Source organism: Myotis daubentonii, chromosome 4 (assembly GCF_963259705.1).
Source record: "Myotis daubentonii chromosome 4, mMyoDau2.1, whole genome shotgun sequence".
NCBI lineage: Eukaryota > Metazoa > Chordata > Mammalia > Chiroptera > Vespertilionidae > Myotis > Myotis daubentonii.
Window position 1 is genome coordinate 83748424 of NC_081843.1, and position 15282 is coordinate 83763705.

The 15282-nt window shown below is 38.9% G+C and overlaps 1 non-coding gene across 1 annotated transcript; it reads right to left on the reverse strand.

Annotated features, from left to right (window-relative positions):
- Nucleotides 1-13854: 13854 nt before the first annotated feature.
- On the reverse strand, nt 13855-13967 carry LOC132233998 (small nucleolar RNA SNORA49). The gene has a single exon (XR_009452828.1). It is a non-coding gene; the product is annotated as a small nucleolar RNA SNORA49 (small nucleolar RNA).
- Nucleotides 13968-15282: the final 1315 nt, after the last annotated feature.

Consider the following 15282-nt stretch of genomic DNA (forward strand, 5'->3'; position numbering starts at 1 on the left):
ACAGCTACCCATCCATTTTGGCTCTACCAAAGTGTCGGGCTTTGACTTAGAACATATTTCACTTGGCTGGCTGCTTGTTAACTCTGAAGCCTCAGTTCTCCTGCAGAACTTCTTGAGAGGCAAAAAGTGTCATTTGAAATGCCATTAACACATTCAGTTTGAGAAATGTTAGTGGTCAAATCCAAAGCTTGGAGGCTGACCTTTTTAATCGTTTAGCAGAAAAAAAAATAGAAGAAAAAAAAGGATTCTCAAAAAAATCAAAGACAATGATTATTTTTGAAAGTTTCAGATTTTAAGGCAATCCATCATATTTTGGTTATTATTTGTGACATTTTGAATAGTGAAGATTTAGTTCTTCATTTAGAATTCAATTATACAAAACTATGTCCCCTCTCTACTAATAACCTGAAATGTCTCACTCCATTGCCCACTCTTACAGCTGCACATCCTGACCATCTTCTAACGCTAATTCAAAAATCAGCTTAAGGCATCACCTCTTTGAGAAGCCCTTCCTAGTCCCTCAGGCAAAATGAGATATTCTAATATCTAGTCACCTGATATTCTGCATATTCCTTCATTTTATCAATTACAATATTGCATTGCCCTGGCGGGTGTGGCTCAGTTGGTTGAGTGTCATCCCATGCACTGAGAGGTTTCTGGCCAGTTCAATTCCTGGTCAGGGCACATGCCTGGGATACAAGCCCTCTGTCCCGCTCGCTTCTTCTCTCTCTAAGATTTTTAAGTTCAAATGAAGAGCAATATATTTTGTGCCAAATTTTAGTTTCCTAGATATCTTACAGTGCCCTAAAAATGTGACAGATGCATGAAGAAATAGATTTTATTGAATTACATATACTTAGTAATTGTTATGGTCAAAACTAAGTTTATAATTGGCATCTCAGAGATCTAGGATAGCATGTTGACATCGAAGAGAAAGAAATTACACTGGATTAAATGAATTTTTCTAGAGTCAGGACATTCTAGATAGCATTTTAGAAACATTGTAGTCCTAGCTGTTTTGACTCAGCAGGTAGAGTGTCAGCCTGCAGACCAAAGGGTCACGGGTTTGATTCCAGTCAAGGACACGTACCTCCGTTGCAGGCTCCTCCCCAGCCCCGGCCCTGGTTAGGGCTCGTGTAGGAGGCAACCAATTGATGTGTTTCTCTCACATTAATGTTTCTATCTGTCTTTCCCTCTCTCTTCCACTTACCCTAAAAATCAATGGGAAAAAATATCCTCAGGTGAAGATTAACAACAACAAAAAAAGAAACATTCTAGATAGCATCTTAGATATTTATGTAAGTAGATATGATTTTAAATTATCCACTATATGTGAAAAGGTATTAAACCACTAGGAAGTGTAGAGTCTATACAAGTTACTGTAATAATGATTAGTGTTAAGTACATTATTTATAACCCAATTCATAATATAAGCCCACAGCCAACTTGGTTAATTTAAATCATATAAGTGATGGAAGGATAAATGAGTGTTTAAGAAATAAACACGAGCCAAAACCGGTTTGGCTCAGTGGATAGAGCGTCAGCCTGCGGACTGAAGGGTCCCAGGTTCGATTCCGGTCAAGGGCATGTACCTGGGTTGCAGGCACATCCCCAGTGGGGGATGTGCAGGAGGCAGCTGATCGATGTTTCTCTCTCATCGATGTTTCTAACTCTCTCTATCTCTTTCCCTTCCTCTCTGTAAAAAATCAATAAAATATATTTAAAAAAAAAAAGAAATAAACACGAGAAGTAGTTGATGAGTGACATGAGCAGAAAATTTGTGCATTTACATTATTGAATAATTTTCTGGAAAGATATAATGAAAGTATTTCTCCTATGAATCTAAATAACTGATCTTAAAATTAACACACTCTAATAGAGCTCTGACACATGTTCCTTTTTAGCACTAATCTGTTGCAGGTAAATTTATTCCTGATTGAATTCATGCCAACTATGCAACTGAGGTGGAGACCAAGACCCAAGAGTACACAAGTGCTCGCCAAGCTCTTTCTCATCCTGAGAACGATGAAAGTGACAAAAGCACACTGCATGGCAGAATGTACTTCCCAACATTTTCCAAATCTTACAGCCCTGTTTCTGAGCTAGCTAGATAGGTGTATATATATATAATGTGTAGTTTTGTCAAGAATTTCTCACCTGGATCAAATAAAATGCCCATGATGCCAGATGCTATTGTCACTATTTCTTTGGGGCCCTCTTTGTTCTGTCTTCATGATGCATTTCCCCAGGTGCAATGCATTTTTGGCAATATATGATGGGTAACAAGTAACAATGCTTTTAAAAATTATTATTCCTGCTACCTAATATGATATACTGCATCTGAATTGAAATGGTCACAACATAGATCAAAATATCCATTGCTAACTCCATATTTTTCCATAACAATTATATATTATAAGATTGGAAAAGACATTATCACAAGTTCATGGTAACTTGGCTATACAGCGCTGCATAAGACTTCTGGTTCTGCCAAGATGCAGTAGCTCTATTTTTCATACATCTGTGTGCTTACAACAAAAACATGAGGAAAAAGATTCTGAAAGCTGGAAAGAAGAGGACAGACTACCTGGGGATCTAAGGAACAACATGGTAGTGAGTCCCTGGTTTTTCTTAGTGCCTCGCACATATCCCAGGTGGGGCATTGAGCCTCCAACTCGGGACCACCAACAGGCACTGACTTTTTACAAGCTCCAAGAAAAAGCTGTTTGTGTGTGTTCATGTTTAAAGAACTGCTGACACTCAGAAGATAGCAGCAAGAACACAGAAGTCAGCTCTTCACCTCCCATTTGAAAAACAATTATAAAGTATGTTTTTGCCTAGATCAGTGGTTCCCAAACTCTACCTTTAATCACAACCTCCCAGAGGACTGGTTGGAATAGAATGCTGCTATTGGCCCCCAGAGCTTCTAACTCAGTAGATGGTCTGAGAAGAGGTCCAAGAATTTATGTTTCTAAAAAGTTACCACTAATGTAAATACCAAAGGTAACACCAATGATACTGGTCTGAGAACCACTATTGGAGAACCACTGGTCTAAACCAAGCAATGCTTAACTAACTATAAAGTTCATGTCTCCCATTGATAGTATTATCTAAAATGAAAATCCCAGATATAAATATACTGATAATGGAGAATGGCATTCTATGTGTATGTTGCAGAGAACAAAGATATGAGCCTCTGAGTGGGTAATGTGGTTTACCTGGGAGGTAGGAATATTACCACTGTCTATTATTTTGAGGACAGGTTTGGGAGCAGGAAATGGACATATGGAAGGCAAGCCTTAGAATAAAAAAGTATGGTGAGGCAGCGGGACATTCCCCTCCTTGGTTGCCATGACTATTCAAGGTTAAATACAAGAAGTATGGAGATAAGGCCCTAAAGTCATGGAAGTTAGTCTTTCTAGAAGGCTGAGTGAGCAGCACCACAGTCTAGGGCAGTGATGGTGAACCTGTGACACCCGTGTCAGAGGTGACACGCGAACTCATTTTTTTGGTTGATTTTTCTTTGTTAAATGGCATTTAAATATATAAAATAAATATCAAAAATATAAGTCTTTGTTTTACTATGGTTGCAAATATCAAAAAATTTCTATATGTGGCATGGCACCAGAGTTAAGTTAGGGTTTTTCAAAATGCTGACACGCCGAGCTCAAAAGGTTTGCCATCACTGGTCTAGGGGAAAGAGATAACAGCAGACATTCTGGAGTTAGAAAGTTGATCCCAGGAGAAGGTCTTGGGATTTTGTAACATAGAAACCCATACCTGAAACCTATATGATCATGTTGACTAATGTCACCCTAATAAATTCAATTTAAAAAAAGAAAGTTGATCCCTATGTAGAAAAGAAGATAGTGGCTTTAGATCTGTGAAGTGACAGAAAAATCTAACTGATCCTGTCTCCACACTTCTGGGACTACCAGGAACCATGGAAGCAGCTTGTAAGGGAGCTGAAATATATGGACACTGGAAATCAGATCACTTGGGAGCCTTGGGTTACCCTTAGCCAAGTTTAGCTCTAAAGGTTTATCCACTCTCAATGAACTACAGTGATTTCTTCAGGAGTCTGGATCATCTAGGCCTCATGACATCAGTGATTCCACAGTAATTCCAGGACAGCAGGACTAAACTCAAAAGCCACACCACCTTGTGGCAATAGATGTCACGCCAGTGGACTGGGAAAAGCCCAGGATTCTATCTTATTGGTGCAAAAATATAAACTGCTTTGGGGCTGTGTGAAATTCTTTTTTTAAAAAAAAAAAATATTTTATTGATTTTTTACAGAGAGGAAGGGAGAGGGATAGAGAGTTAGAAACATTGATGAGAGAGAAACATCAATCAGCTGCCTCCTGCGCACCCCCTACTGGGGATGTGCCTGCAACCAAGGTACATGCCCTTGACCAGAATCGAACCTGGGACTCTTCAGTCTGCAGGCCAACGCTCTATCCACTGAGCCAAACCGGTTAGGGCGAGATTCTAAAGTTCTTGAAAAAATGAAGATTAAGAGGAAGCCCCAAGAGGGAGATTCTAAGGTTCCTGATAAAAAGAAAATTGGGTACTGAAGTGATTAATTGAAAAAATTAAGGAGATGTGACCAAATTGGTCTTCTGAATTAGTGGAGCATTTTATATCAATTACATGGTTGTTGTTAAATTCCCTGTGGCTGGTTGGCTCATTGGTTAAATCATGAAGCTAAGAAAGAATGGAGAGGAGATTTAATTTTGCACTTGAAGAGGCTGGTTTTGCCCATGATGCCAGATGCTGGACTGTCCCCTAATACTAGCCAAGCATTTTACAAAAGGATGATGATAAGCCAAAATAGAAAGTTGGATTCAAAATAAACCATGGCTGATATGTGCAAATTCATTCCTGTGACTGGAATAAGCAGCTCAAAAATGTGCCTGATACCAGTGGGCAATTGTATCATCTTGGCATTCCAATTACAGCACTAATATTTAGAGAAAGAAAAGGGGAAAAAATACAGAAATGTCATTTTCACTCCTTGAAATTCATCCAATGCTGTTATTATGTACCAGACATTACTATGCTACATCCTTAACTGTATTCTCCATTCAATCTTTATAACAAAGATTATGAGAATGGCATAGGCATTATCCTCAAATTACAGATGTGGGAAACATGGCTTGGAGAAATTATACAATTAAATTTCATTGTAATTTGAATTTTTTTTCTAAAAGAAGGTTTTGAGTTATTAGGATGATGCTACCAAAACATGTTAACTTTTATCTATTTAATATGAATCCCATGAGTTCAATCCGTAGAAAATTCATGAAATAACCAAATTCAGAATTTTGTCAAACTGCCTGGCACCCATGCCACTATAAATTAACATTATGCCTGATGAATCCTTCTGGGACTCTGCAGAGGAGGTTAACCTTAGGTCCCTAAGCCTGTCTGTGTATGAAATTTAATATAATAAAATTGTATTAATTTAATATTTTAATTAACCAAACTAATTTAATATAATAAAAATCATTTTGTAGCATTTGAGGGTAGCAAATACAAATAAAATTGATTTTTAAATATTGACCTTTATCCAAAAGCCTTGTAAATTTACTTATCAATTCTAATTGTTTATAGGTGATTTTTTTTTTGGATTTGTTTATGTACAGCATTATGTAATATGTGAATGACAGTTTTGCTTTGTCCTTTCCAATGCTTGTATCTTTTTTTTTAATTTTTCTTTTTCTTGCTCTATTGCACTGACTAAGGCTTCCAAAAATATTGTAGAATAGAGCTGGTGATGCAAAGAGGTGGCTTCCTTGTTATGTACCTGAACTCAGGAAGAATGTGTTCAATATTTCATCACCAAGTAGAATGTTTACTAAGTGGAATGTTTTTAATAGATATCGTTCATCGTGTTAAGCAAGTTACCTTTTATAGTTTCTGAAAGTTTTCTTTAAAAAGAAACTAAGAAGAGATCATTATATTTTTAAAAAAATACTCCGGGAATAAGTAAAATTAGTCCAAAAGAAAATTGTAAAATTCAAGAAAAATAACAAGTACAAAAACATAACTTGGTAAATATACGGGTGAATTCTTAAAAATTCTTAACTTAATTCAAATTTAAAATAACGTCTGATTGGTGGGGGTTCCAATAAACAACATAGAAATATGACAGGAGCTTAATTTTGAATCTCCCTATTTTCACTCCAGGAACTAACTAACTCTCTCTCTCTCTCTCTCTCTCTCTCTCTCTCTCTCTCTCTCTCTCTCCCTCTCCTCCCCTCCCCCCCTCTCTCTCTCTCTGTCACTCTAATTTTCAGAGACTAGACCCAGAAGAATCAACAATCTCTAAAATACATGTAAAAGATACCACAATCCAAACCAGGCCACAAGAAGTTGTGATGGTGCAACAGGAAATGACAGGATACCTGAGGGGTTTCTAGAACATTCAGCTGTGATTGTATGTGTGCTTGTTTTTGCTTTCTGAAAGAGAACACCTCCGTGACAAAAACCAATGTGAGAAGAGCTGAGATGTTACAGAACTCTTACTTTTCAGGAAGTGGAGAAAGATGCTGCGGCAAGTGCCCAGGTGAGCTACAATGGCGGCTCTCAGAAAAAGCTCCTCTAAAAGTGAGTCACCACCCTGGCAGAGAGGCGTCCCTTGATGATGGTTGTCTCTGAGCCAGCCTGTGAAACAGGAGCGTCATTAGAAGTCCTCCTGAGCCAGGCTGGTGTGGCTCAGCGGTTGAACAGTGGCCCAGAAACCAAGAGGTCACAGGTTTGATTCCTGGTCAGGGCCATGCCCGGGTTGTAGGCTCCATCCCCAGTAGAGGGCGTGCAGGAGGCAGCTGATCAATGATGTTTCTCTCATCGATGTTTCCATCTCTCTATGCCTATCCCTTCCTCTTTCTCTCTAAAAATCAATAAAAACATATTTTTTAAAAATAAGTCCTCCTGAGCCAGGTTATATTCTGACTTTCAGAGGCAGCCCCTCTTTACAGAAGTGCCATGTCTATGGAAACAGGCTATGGCTACAGGAATACAAGAGCCTTTGAGCTGAGAGGTTGGGAAAACTACCTCAGCCTCTCCCTCAACCAACTCCCACAGAAGTTGCTAATCATCTAAAAAAATTCAACTCAATCACCTTGACGCGAAAAAAAATGGCTAAAATCCAAAACGACACCACCAAATGCTGACAAGGATGTAGAGCAACAGGAACTCTCAGTTATTGCTGGCTGGAATGCAAAACGGTATAGCCACTTTAGAAGACAGTTGGGTTATTTAAAGGACAGTTCAGTAATTCTTATGGAACTTATCTTGTGCTCTGGCTGGTGTACTCAGTGGTTAGAGCATCATTCTATGCATGAAAGGGTGGAGGGTTCAATTCCTGGTCAAGGGCATATACCCGGTTACAGGTTCTATCCCCAGCCCTGGTCAGGCAAGTGTGGGAGGCAACCAATAGATGTGTCTCTCTCACATTTATGTTTCTCTCTCTCTCCCCTTCTCCCTCTCTGCCACTCTTTCACTCTCTAAAAATCAATGGAGAAGGTATCCTGGGGTGAGGATTAACAACAAAAAAAACTTATCATAGACTTAAATATGACCCAGTCATCGAGTTCTTAGGTATTTACCCAATTAATTTGAAAACTTATTCCTATACAAAAACCAGCATGCAAATGTTTGTAGCAGTTTTATTCATAATTGCCAAAAACTGTTAGTAGTATAAATGTACTTCAATAAGTGAATGTATAAACAAACTAAATTGAAGCAATGGCATACTACTTAAAAATCTAAATAAATGAGTATTAATCCACTCACAGAATGGATAAATCTTAATCTGTATTGCTAAGTGAAAAATCCAGTCTGAAAAGGCTACATACTACATGATTCCAATTGTATGATATCTTGGAAAAGTCAAAAGTATAGTGGTAGTAAACAGATCAGTGTTTGCCAGAGGCTCGGGGGCAGAAAAGAGTAGCTTTAGAGGAGGAGGAGGAGGAGGAGGAGGAGGAGGAGGAGGAGGAGGAGGAGGAGGAGGAGGAGGAGGAGGAGGAGGAGGGGGAGGAGAGGGGAGGAGGAGGAGATAGTAAAGAAAAAAAAACAGAGATTTATATATTTTTTATTTATTTTTTAGTGTGGTGAATCAATCCTGTATAATAATCATAGGTATGCGACATTATGGAAGAATTCAGCATTCTAGATGTCATTAAGAACATTTATGATTCATGGGAAGAGGTCAAAATATCAATATTAAGTTGATCCCAACCATCATGGATAACTTGAAAGGGTTCAAGACTCCAGTGGAGGAAGTAACTGCAGATGTGGTGGAAATAGGGCGAGAATTAGAAGTGGAGCCTGCAGATGTGACTGGATTACTGCAGTCTCCTGATCAAACTGGAGAGGATAAAGAGTTGCTTCCTATGGATGAGTGAAGAGAGTGGTTTCTTGAGATGGAAACTACTCCTGATGAAGATGCTAGGGAGAGTGTTAAAATGACAACAGAGGATTTAGAATATTATGGAAACTTAGTCATTAAAGCAGGGGCAGGGTTTGAGAGGATTCACTCCAGTTCTGAAGGTTCAACTGTGGGTAACATGCTCCCAACAGCATCGCATGCTAGAGAAAGCATTTGCAAAAGGAAGAGACAATCGGTGCAGCAAACTTCATTGTTGCCTGATTTTAAGAAACTGCCACAGCCACCCCAGCCTTCAGCCACCACCCTGGTCAGTCAGCAGCCATCAGCATCGAGGCAGGGCCCTCCACCAGCAAAAAGATTACAATCTGCTGAAGGCTCAGATAATGGTTAGCCATTTTTTAGCAATAAAGCATTCCTTAATTAAGGTATGGACATTGTTCTTTACATGCATAAAAAACATACAGTATAGTGTAACCATAACTTTTATATGCACTGGGAAACAAAATGATTTGTGTGACTCACTTTATTTCAATATTCACTTTATTGCAGTAGTCTAGGACTGAACCTGCAATATCTCTGAGCAAGGAAAGTGAGAAATTGCATAGGAGCTAAAATAAGATGCTCTGATAAAGAAGCCAAGAAAGAAAAACTGAAAATATTCAAAATGGGAGGCTGAGCAAGGTTGGAGATAATGAATGACAATGAACCAAGATCAAGGTCATTGAACTGGGGCTCAAAGAACATGCAAATAAGTTTGCTGGTATTATAAAAGAAGTGCTTCATTCAGTTCTGTAAAGAAAGTTCCAAAGTACTTAATTAAAGGGTCCAGTTGAAACTTGAATTCCCATTTTTTAGTTCCTCTGTTTAGCTTATTGGTCACACTGCCTTTTCTTTAAAGTCATCGCAGACTGAAATAAAGCTTTTTAACTAATATGTTTTATAACATGTTTTTTAATTGATATTATTTAGAGAGAGAGGGAAGGAGAGGGAGAGAGAGAAACATCAATATGAGAGAGAAACATCCATTGGCTGCCCCCTGCACACCCCCTACTAGGGATGGAGTCCACAACCTGGGCATGTGCCCTGATAGGGAATCAAACTAGCTACCTTTTGATGCATGGGATGATGCCCAACCAACTGAGCCATACAGGACAGGGCATAACATGGTTTGTAATGAGCTATTAGAATGCATTATAATTGAAGCTAGTAATCATTTTATGACACTAAATTAAACATTTTTAAAAGCATATTCATTTCTATATTATCAACCGGGCCTTAACATTTTTACACATAATGCAGATATAAAAAATATAGAATTCTTTTGAAAAATTACCAGAAAGTGTTAGAAGATGAAGTCTCATTTAATTTTCTTTTTCACATATCAGACATTTTCAAAGTTAACTTTATTTGACCAGAATTTGTAGCAAAATAATAATAAAAAAGAGTTTAACTTTTTGCATTTCTAGATTATAATCATCCCCATGTCCTCAGAGGCTTGTAATTTGATAGCATGCCACTCAATAAATAGCCCAGTTCTGCAATTCTAATATAATCCTATCACATCTTATTATTAGATGATCATTACCACTTAAACCGAATGATTTATTCTTGCCCTCTGTTAATATAAACTGTCATCCCTTGTAAAAGAGATTAAAGGGACCAGAGAATGTGTTCTCTGAGGAAAGAGATGCAATTTGTGATAAACTGGCAAATAAGCCTCATGAATCACTCCTGCAATAGTGTCCCCATTTTTATCCAAACCTTTAACCTGTGCAAAAAAAAAAAAAAAAAAAATACTGCTGCGACATAAGGAGCCCAAGCAAGAACCGTGCAGAAAGAGAACCCGCTGTGATGATATCCTTATTCAGGGGACTAAAGTGCCACATCTAGGTTCCCACACCTAACTCACAGCTACCGTAGATGTGAGGAGTCCGTGGAATAGTCTGTTTGACCAAATAGTGAACAGGATGATGAATATCTCACAAGGTATTTAGCAATTGATGTTTGAGCTCATCTATGTCCAGGTTTTATGCTCTGGTGACAGCGTTTCCCAGCTGCTCACGTTCTGGATTCATAGAACTAGCATGTTACCATCATGTTACCTCAGAGCCAAGGGCATTCACATGAAAAGGCAGACCAAGCCCATTTGCATCAGGGGGAGTGGTTAATAAGGGGAGGAAAAAGTCAAGTAGCCTATGAAGATGAACAGAAGAGCAGTACTTTTCCTGTCTCCCTCCAAGGTGTGATCACTACCCTTAAAAGTCAGGTCAACAATAGAGAACAATGGCCTCATAAATTATGCTTAGCCACTTCAATATTTGGTTAAGTAGTAATTTCCCTTAGTGGCTGAAACCAGATAGGATGTTATGATATTCATGGCTGTAAGGACTCTATTATGTTTTGAGTCAAATAGACAGGCTCCTCGTCCTCTAAAGCAAACTGAATCTAAAAAAATAAAAGATGTAGTAGCCATAAGAATACTCAAAAGGAGCCGGGCCAATGTGGCTCAGTGGTTGAGCATCGACCTATGAACCAGGAGGTCATGGTTTGATTACCAGTCAGGGCACATGCCCGGGTTGTGGGCTTGATCCGCAGTGTGGGGCATGCAGGAGGCAGCCAATCAATGGTTCTCATCACTGATGTTTCTAGCACTCTCCCTTCCTCTCTGAAATCAATAAAAGTATTTTTTTAAATAAATATGTTTTTCAAAAAGAAATATAATACAAGAACCCATCATAAGAAAGAAAAGGGAAATAAATAAGAAATTAATTTTCAAAGGCTTCTTTGGCAATTCAAAGTCTCTGCACTTAAAATAGACCCAAAGCAAATTTAGAATCTTTATGATAATTATAAAGGGCTCCACTATAAGGAAGTGACCATCTTCAAACCGAAAGGGTGGGATATAACAGGGTAGAAAACAAGCAAGAAAGTTAACATGGTAAACCTGAAACTCTGAAGGAGATCAAGACAGAGACAATTCTCTGAGCCAGAGGTAAGGTTTTCACTAATTCCTTAGAAAGGAAGGAGTAAAATACTGATCTCAAAACTCTCGTCTATAATATTTCAGTTGTTGCATCTACAATGTAAGTAAATTCTATAAAGTTCTAAGTCTATAACTTGTGTGAAGTCTTTTGCAATGAATCTTTCTATGGTTCTCATGAAGCCCCTTCGGGGGTAGAATTAACAATGTCGCCTGCTGGACTGTGGCTGCTGCCCAGAATATGCAGATCACGCAAGTAGCCCCACCGCACAGAATAGCGCCTGAACATTTATTCCTGAGTATGAGAATGATAACACTCGATTTTAGTGAAGACACAGGGAGAAGGCAGCCAGTTAAAAGCTAAAGAGAGAGGCCTGGAACAGATCCTTCCCCTAGAACAGGGGTGGGGAACCTGTTTTTCTGCCAAGGGCCATTTGGATATTTATAACATCATTCAAAGGCCATACAAAATTATCAGCTTAAAAATTAGCCTGCTGCATTTATCAAACACTTAATTAATGCCTTGGCAGGGCCAGGACAAATGATTTCCAATTTCAGACAACCCCCACCCCTGCTCTAGAAGGAACCAACCTGCCAAAGCCTTCATCTCACTCAGATGTCCAGCCTCCAGGTCTGTGAGAAAGTAAATTCCATTTGTTTAAATCACCAGGGCTGTGGTGTTTTATTGTGGCAGCCCCAGCCAAATAATGTACTGCACTTAGACTTTGTAGAACTTAGACCATGCTTCAGTCCTTTTCCTTTCATTTGTTCTGGGTCATCGGAAAAGCCTAAGCCATCATTGCCACTCAGGTTAACGGACCAGAGGAGGCAGGATGGCTCCTACTTTTGAATGTAGGAGTTATTATAAGCAATGGTCTCAGGGGTAAATGATCCCTTAGGCTGACTTCCCAAACTTGCCCACAAATGCAAAGTCATCTCAGGGACTGAACTCTCTTAGGAAGAGAGGAAAAGACTTCTGTAACAAGGCAATGACCTCTACTGGAAGCTGGGCAAAAATGACTGACTACTGAGCTCCCAGTAAGTGTCAAACTTGGGGGTGCCGGGGAGAGGAAGGGAGGGATAGAACATGTTTAAATGTTAAGAAGCAGTGACTTCAGAGGAATTTTTAAGGAAGACGCTGTTACCCTCATCCACTAAATAATCTAACTTGAAAGGAAGTGTAGAATAGAAGTAGGAAAACTTTTAAATCACGTGTTGCTGTTGGTGCAGAGGACACGGCGTGCGAAGGGGGTGTCTCCCCGCTCATTTCCTCTGAAGAATTCCTAGCTCCTTACTAAGCCTGTGCCCCAGGGACCCCGGAGTTGTTGAATGAGAATCTACATTTTAACCAGATTCTCCAGGTGATCTATAAACATGTTAAAGTTTGAGAAGCACTGCAGTCTTGTTCCTTCAGAAAGATGCCATTTTAGTGTCTTTAGTTCTTTGCTAGTAACTCAAATAGGAAAAGACAAACCAACCTCACAAAGGTTCTGCATATCAAACAGTTCTGAGTTGTACATCCCTAAACCCATTGCTTTTACTTAAGTACATATTATGCAACTAATCATAAAATATACCAGTCAAATTAACAAATGCTTAGTCTTTTTTTTTTCCTTTAAAACCCTTAAAATTCAACTAACTCTCAGATTTCTAAGGTTTTCCATGAAAATGCCAATCCTTCTAGCCCTCCTATTCATCATATTGCTGTCAGGGAAGCAGGGAATTAGAATTTTAATTTTTCTTAATGAATACAAAGTATCCCCCAAATTATATGCCCCTGGCAGTTCCTTGCTCCATCTTTAATCTTTCCATCTCACATCAGAAAAACTTGTCTATACTTTTATTGATTTCCTAAAGACGATGACCCACCTCACTTCATAAATTGATTCATTGGTTTTTCACCATCAATACCGCAATATGATGGAATGTTACTGTTATGGGTTTAATTGTATTCTACCATAACATGTGGAAATCCTAACCCTCAGTATCTGAGAATGTGACCTTATTTGGAAATTAGGTCTTTGCAGATGATCAAATTAAGATGATGGCTTCTGTACAATATGACCAATGTCCTTATAAAGTGGGGAATTTGGACACCAGGACAGACATGCCTGGAAGCAAGACAATGTGAAGAGGCACTGGAAGATGGCCATCTGCAAGCCAAGGAGAGAGATCTGGAACAGATTGTCCCCTCATAAGGAACCCACCTGCCGACACTTTGATTTCAGACTCCTGGTCATCAGAACTCTCAGACAATACCTTTCTGTTGTTTAAGCCACTCAATTTATGGTACTTGGTTAAGGCAGCCCTAGCAATTTAATATAGTCACAATCAGAAGAGATATGTTCCAACTAATTTTTTACTATTAATTTGGAAAATTAGCTTTGCTTTTATTTTTATAAAACTTGAGTAGATTCTAGGTTATTCTGTGTGTGTGTGTGTGTGTGTGTGTGTGTGTGTGTGTGTGTGTGTGTGTGTTGTCAGCCCAATTCGTAGGCTCCACACAAAAACACAGTGTCTTCCTGGGGAGGGATCTGTGCTTTTTCATGTACCCCCAGGCAATGCCGATTCAAAGTTATTCTAATAATAATGTCACTCTCACTACGTTCATTCTGAGTGTTTTTATAGTAGGAAGAAAAAGCATTATAGATGGGCATCATACACAACCTGAATATGTCAATGAGAGGGAGAAGCAATGCGAATGTGAACTTCATTAGTTGTAGATGCCATAATAGAAAAAATGGCTGAGAAATGCTAAACTATTTAATACAAAAATATTATTAACCTGCTATTGTTCTTCTTATCCCTATTGAAGAGGACTTAAACATATGAGGAAAGATACTTCACCTATTCTTCTAATAAATAAATTTCTGAAAGTAAAAGAAATTGGTGTGAATGATGTTCTGGGTGAGAAAGTCCTCCTTGGAATCCTTTGAATGGACTCCATAGTCAGCCACAAACCTATGTTAATGGCGTGTTCTGAAAATGAGTTTCTAAACCCAAAGGCACAAAAACAGAAACAACTGCTGAAGCTATGGTCAAAAACTCTCATTTATTGAATCATAACATTGTGGAGCCTGAAAGCATCTGGAAGGCTCGTATTTTATAAGAAGTGGAACCTAGAGGTACTTCATCAAGGTTGTAATTAGTGGGAAAACTCAACCTTGTTTCTTAGTTTTTTACTTTCCAGCCCAACAACCAGAAAAGTTTACGAACCTAATCATGTCTCCTATTCAGGTTATGAGCTTTTATAAAAATGCAAATTTCCAGGGCCCAACCTTTGAAATTCTGATGTAAAACCCAGGTTTGGTTCATTGATCTGTAGTTAAATTCTTGGGGGATCTGGCCATGTAGCAAGGTTTGGAACCACTGTTGGAAAAGATTCTGGCCCTAGTCAGCTTGGCTCAGTGGATAGAGTCAGTCGGTCTGTGAACTGAAGGGTCCCAGGCTTAATACCAATCAAGGGCACGTGCCTGGGTTGCGGGCTTGACGCCCAATAGAGGGCGTGCAGGAGGCAGCTGATCAATGATTCTCTTTTATCATTGATGTTTATATCTCTCCTTCCTTCTCCTTTCCTTCCTGAAATCAATAAAATACATATATATATACACACACACATATATATATATATTTTAAAATTCTGCTCAGAGACCTATTACCTTTGGTCTGCTGCTAATTCCACTTGGATCCAGCCCTGTGTGATGATTATCACATGTTCTCATTCTGAGAAAGGGGCTTAGGTTCCTGTGGATCTGCTTATAGTGCCTGGCACCCTCATACTGGGACTTACACTGTAGAAACTGTTTCCCATGACTCCTGGGCAAGTTCTAAGTACAAAAAAAAATACTTTAGGGCAGAAGAGGGAAATTTTCTTAAAATAACCTTTTGAATGCTCTCATTTCAT